This window comes from Zingiber officinale, chromosome 1A (assembly GCF_018446385.1).
Source record: "Zingiber officinale cultivar Zhangliang chromosome 1A, Zo_v1.1, whole genome shotgun sequence".
Taxonomy (NCBI): Eukaryota; Viridiplantae; Streptophyta; class Magnoliopsida; order Zingiberales; family Zingiberaceae; genus Zingiber; species Zingiber officinale.
This window is the reverse complement of record NC_055987.1, coordinates 165378937-165385180: the sequence shown is the minus strand read 5'-3', so window position 1 is coordinate 165385180 and position 6244 is coordinate 165378937.

Genomic DNA, 6244 nt, shown 5'->3' with positions numbered 1-6244 from the left:
TGCAAGTTCTTAAAAAAAATTAAAGTTCCAGATGGCTATGCATCCAACATATCACGATGTGTTCAAATGAAACCGCCAAAATTCGTTGGTCTAAAAAGTCATGATAATCACATTTTGATGCAACAATTGTTGCCAGTCGCACTACGAAAAACTTTATCTAAATCAATTCGGATTCCTTTGATTAGATTAAGCAGATATTTTTGAGAGTTATGTTGTAAAGTAATTTCTCCTACGGATATGGTTAGTCTGATGAGAGATATTGCAGTGATCCTATGTGAATTGGAAAAGATTTTTCCTCCCTCATTTTTTGACATAATGGTTCATCTAACTATTCATTTAGCTACTGAAGTATAACTTGTCGGGCCAGTTTACTACCGTTGGATGTATCCAATTGAAAGGTAATATATAAATCTTGTTGATGTTATTTTATTTAAAATATTTTATTTGATAAATAATATAAATTATTGTGTTTTTGACTTAAGGTACCTGGGGACATTGAAGTCTTATGTTCGAAATAGAAGTAGGCCGGAAGGATCTATTGCTGAAGGGTATTTAGCTGAGGAATGTTTGACCTTCTGCTCTTTATATTTAACAGATTATGTAGAGACAAGATTTAATCAATCATCAAGAAATGATGATATAAATATTGAATCAACATTCTCAATAGATATCTTTAACAACTCTGGTTATGCACTTGGAAAAGCCATTGCAACTAAGTTTGATACTGAGATGTTAAAGAAGGCACATCAATATGTGTTATTTAATTGTCATCACGTACAATCTTATATAGAGTATGTTTTTATATAAATCATGGTGTTTAGATATATAACTATTTAAGTCATCATTATATACAAAATTAATATTATTAATTTGCAGTGAACACCGAAGAATTATGAGTCTTAGTCATTCTCGTCTTCCACCACACCAAATTGAGTGTATACATAGTGAAACTTTTGCCTCATGGTTTGCCAATCATGTAAGTTGTATTGTAATAGTTATTAAAAATATATGTTACAATTATTTTCAAATATAATTGATTAAGTATTTCTTGTATGATAGATTGAAGATGCAAATCTTGTAGAAGATGATCCCGTGTCAAATGATTTGAGATCAATCGCCAGAGACCCTAATGTCATTGGGATACGATATGAAAAGTTTATTTCAAATGGATTTAGGTTCCATACAAAGGAAGTGGAGCGTAAGAGAAAAACTCAAAATTATCGTGTAACTGTTAGAGCAACTACTTCAAGTTATTCAAGTGTAAAAGATCATAATCCAGTATTAAGTGAACTTGATTATTATGGAATTTTGCAAAATGTGATTGAGTTAGATTATGGAGGAGGCCGAAAAGTTGTTTTATTTGAATGTGAGTGGGTCTCCAAAGGCAAACAACTAAAATTGGATGAGGATGGTTTTGTGTTGGCCAATTTTAAAAATGTTAGGCATAATAATGAGCCTTATATTTTAGCATCTCAAGCTATGCAAATATTTTATGTGGAAGATCCAATTGATTGTGATTGGCATGTTATTATCACCACTGATGCACGAGCGAAGTATAAAATGCAGCCTATGGCAGATGTTGATACATATCTTCAAAGTTATATGTGTAATTCTGAAGACTGCAATGAACATGAAGAAGTGGTTTGGGTTCGTGATGATATTGCAGGAGTGGAAATTGTTAATGATTTATAAGCAAATTTTATCTATTCTATGCACTTATGTTTAGTCAATTATCATTTCAATAATAATACAATGAATTTTTTATTCTTTTTATTATCATTTTTAACTTTTTATATGATATAAGTGGGTTTATAATTTTTTTAGTGGGTTAGTTTATATGATATTAGTAGTAATGCACTTGGAAATGTCATTAAGTATTGACGTTTTTTTATTATCTCTATTTAATGATGTTTTATGATGTTTCTTCACTATTAATTAACACACGCTGTTTCACTGTTGGCTCCCAACTATTGCTTTAGAAGTTGACTTTTGTCAAAAAAAAAAAAAAGAGAGAGTAAATAAATAACCTTCTTCTAGATTTTCTATGGATTGGAAATCTATGGTTTATGTGATGGTAGATGCATTCTTTTTTGTTTCTATAATCTAGACAATTTATATGGACATAAAATTGATGATTTATTTGGGAAAAGAGCTACTCTCTCTGATAGTAGATGCATTCTTTCTTTCTTTTTTTTCTCCTTTGAATGATTTATTATCTATAATTTGTAATTAACTATTGTTTGTAGTACGAATGACTCCTAAGCGTCAAAGTAAGAGGAAATCTCATTTTATACTTCAACCTGAGGTAAATATGCAACCACCAACTATGAGTACAAATCATACTGATCAACATTCAATTGAGCAAGGTAATATCTCATTTTATGCATCACAAATTTATTATCTATTTGAATTCAATTCTTTTTTTTTATATTTTTATTGGAATCAATACTTTCACAGATAGTCAAAATATACAAGGTACGTTGAATAACCAAAGAGATACACTTTCAAATCAACTTCATGTCGATGTGCAAGATAATATCCCATATGTTGAAATCATGACTTTAGTTCCAGATCAAAATGTTGATATGAATGAAACATCTAATGAAGGTAACATATATGAACAATATAACAATTTATTATATTATTTTTATTATGTCTTATATATTTTTTTTGTGTACAGATAGTGAAAGTGGACTTCATAATATTAATAGGAAAAAAAGAGGTCCCACATTTATGAAAGAAATTTGGGGTCAACCTAGCACACTACCACGCATTAAGATTTCATGTGATGATATGGAAAGTCCTATAGGAACAAAAAGAAATAAATTTACTGATTTCTTGGGTTCTCTGGCAAGAAATGGTAAGTATTGTCCAATTGATGTGGAAGATTGGCATAAAATGTCAACGGATAAAAAAAAGACATGTTAAATGTTATAAAGGTAACTAAATTACTTTTGCATAATTTTCATGTTTAAGACTTTTAATTTATGCAAAGTTATTTTGTCTATTTTTTTGAAGGAAAAATACGACCTTCCTCCAGGAACTGAAAATTGGACACTACGATCAATAGCAAAAAAATGGAGAAACTGGAAATCTGAACTAAAAAAAAAGTACTATGATCCAGAGTTATCAATTCAAGTTCTGTTACAACAGAGAGATGAAAGAGCTCATGCAGAACAATATATGAGACTAGTTGCATTTTGGAACACAGAAAAATCAAAGGTAGACAATATGTTTTTATTTAGATTAATAATTTGATTCAAATGTTATGTAGACTTTAATATTGTTTATTCAGTGTAATTAATATATTAGGAAAGGAGTGAAAAAAATAAAGCTGCTAGAAAACAAAAGATAATGAATCAGACTACTGGAAGGACATCTTTTGCTCAAGTGCAACACAAATTGATAATTTTTCTTATTCGTGTTATAATTCTATGTGCATTTGAATGTAGAAACTAATAACTAAATATATTTTTAGGAAAAAGAAAAGGGGCACCCTCCAACACGAGTCGAATTATTTCAGGCTTGCTTTACTCATGCCAATGGAAGTCCCTCAAGTAATGTTGTAGCAGAAAAATTGGTAAACTACTTTATACTCTTCAATTTATTAATTTAAAGTGTTTTGTTTTAATTATCATTATGTGTTAAATAAGTATCAACATGTCATATGTTTGTAAAGGTTGCAATGAATGAACTAGTAAATCAACTTCCTGAAGATTCTAATGATCCAGTGAGTCAAAATGATATATTTGCTCAAATTATCGGACCAGATAGATTTGGCCGAGTACGTATGCTTGGTGATGGTGTTAGTCCATCTGATTTATGGGGAGAAGTTCCTAGTCGTGGCACATGAAATCGACTAGTGATGGAACAGAAGACAAAATTAGAAAAAATAGATGAACAAGTTAAAAAGCAAGGCCAACATATTGCAATGTTAGAAGCAAAGATTTCTGATCAAGCAAACCAAAATCCTATTTCAAATTGCAATAATAGTCAACACACATCATCAAGTAGTAATCCACAAACTTCTATTCCTTCTCGTTCATCTTTACGGGTAAGAGTTGTTAATTTCTTTTTTATTATTATTATATATTCCACACATCTTTAGACTTTTATTCTCTTTTGCACTTTCATGTAGATTGGATGTTCTGTCTTGATCAAAAGTTTATTTGATTCAACAAAAATTGTGGCAAAAGGAGTGCTTCATAGCATGGATCCAAATGATACAGTAGGAAGACAGACACTAGGACCAAATTGGTGTGAAGTACAAGTTGTCCTAGAACCAGAAGAGAGTTTAATTAGACCTTATGATTTTTTACAGAGGTTTGAGGATACACTTGGAGGAATGATAGCTTGGCCATATCATTTGGTATGCTTTTAACCTTTCATTGAAATATTATTAATTTATTATATTTATTGTGGTATTATAATTTTAAACAAATATGAAATGTATTTGCAGTTAACAGTAAACGAAAACTACTACTAGGTGGACATACTTTGCATTTTTCTCATTTGGTATGATATCCAATGTTTTGAATTATTTTATTATCTTTTTTATTTTCATTGTTTTATTTCTCTAATACAAATATATGCATTGTATTTGTAGATGGCAGGTACATGGATTTTGCTTACAATATGATGGTTGAAGATGGTATAACTAATTGTGTTTTTATTTCACAAGACTTTGTTAGTCTAAAATTTAATAGTTTGAGTGTAGTGTGTAGTTAGTTTTGGATGTAAATGACTTATCATTAGTATTGTAATTTTTAATTTGACTCAAGTTAGTATTAGATGAATAAAAATTTCATATTAGCACTTTTAATTGTATTTTATTTTTAAATGATGGATGTATTGTGATGATGTATAAATTTTGAATTTTGGTTATATATTATAAATAATTATTCTTGTAGTGACAATTTTTAATGTCTTTATAAATTATTATAAATGACAATTATTAATGTCATTATAGATTATTTAAGGGGACATTTTAAAATGATCTTATAAATTATGATTACTGACAACTTTTACTGTCCTTATAAAAATTTATAGGACACTTATAAATGTCAAAATAAATGAGTTTAGGTAACATTTAAATGTGTACTCCTTATTATGATAATAACAGGACATATATAAATGTCATTAAAATAAGATTTTTATTGACATTTTTATATTGTCATTGTATCCCTATATTGACATTTTTAAAGTTAGTATTGATTTTGTATAACGATATTATAAAATGTCATGAGTGAAGGAGGATCTAAGATGACATCACTTTATAGGGCGTTTTTCGGTTATGTCACTAAAACTTAAGTGTCATAAAAAATAAACTATAAGAGTATTTATGTGTGCCCTTAAAGACCATTATTCTTGTAGTGTCCATAGAAATCTGTTGTTCCTATTGTTGACGACTGGTAGCAGTTGAAAAAGAAGAAAATGCAAATTTGATTGTACGTGACATGAGAAAGAAACCCTAAAAAAAAAAAGTAGATTATGTGAGATAACTGATTGCTGAGCAAGAAGAGGGGCTATCAAATTCTCAAGTATCTCCCTTGACCAGAATCTGCTATGAAGAAAATTGAAGTCAACAACATCAACATTCTTGTATTCTTTGTTGACCAGCGGATAAGAAGAAGATCATGAGTTTGTCCTTGACGTTGCAAATAAAATTGGTATCATCTTAAGGCAACGATGATGGCGAGCCTCTTGATCACATCAACTATGGGGCGGTGGAATTGCTTGCTTCGATATCATGTAAGAACTTAGAGATAATAGAAGGAATATAATTTTCTATATTTTTATTACATATGAACTTTTTTATTTATACAAATTTATACATATTAATTAAGGAAAAGATTCTTAATTTATTATGATTGATTATCATCACAATCTATTTCCATATATACACATGTTAATTAAGGTAGAAATACTTAATTTAATTGATTACATTCATAATTTATTTATATATATACATTATACATGATAGGGTGAAATAGGGATGTTTTCTTTTTATAGCTTCTAAATCTCAGGGATTAACTTTCCATTTAAGATTAACTCAATCTTGTCCCGATGAAATTCATCCAATTCTTAAGTGAGATTTTGAGACGTCGTCCATTATGACATTCAAATTATCCTCTTGCATTCGCTGTTGGACGTTATTATTATATGCCCTTTTAGTAACGATCTCGTGATATCTTTTAGTAACGTTTCGTTATTAACGAGGGTTAATGTTCGTCGTTATTACTGT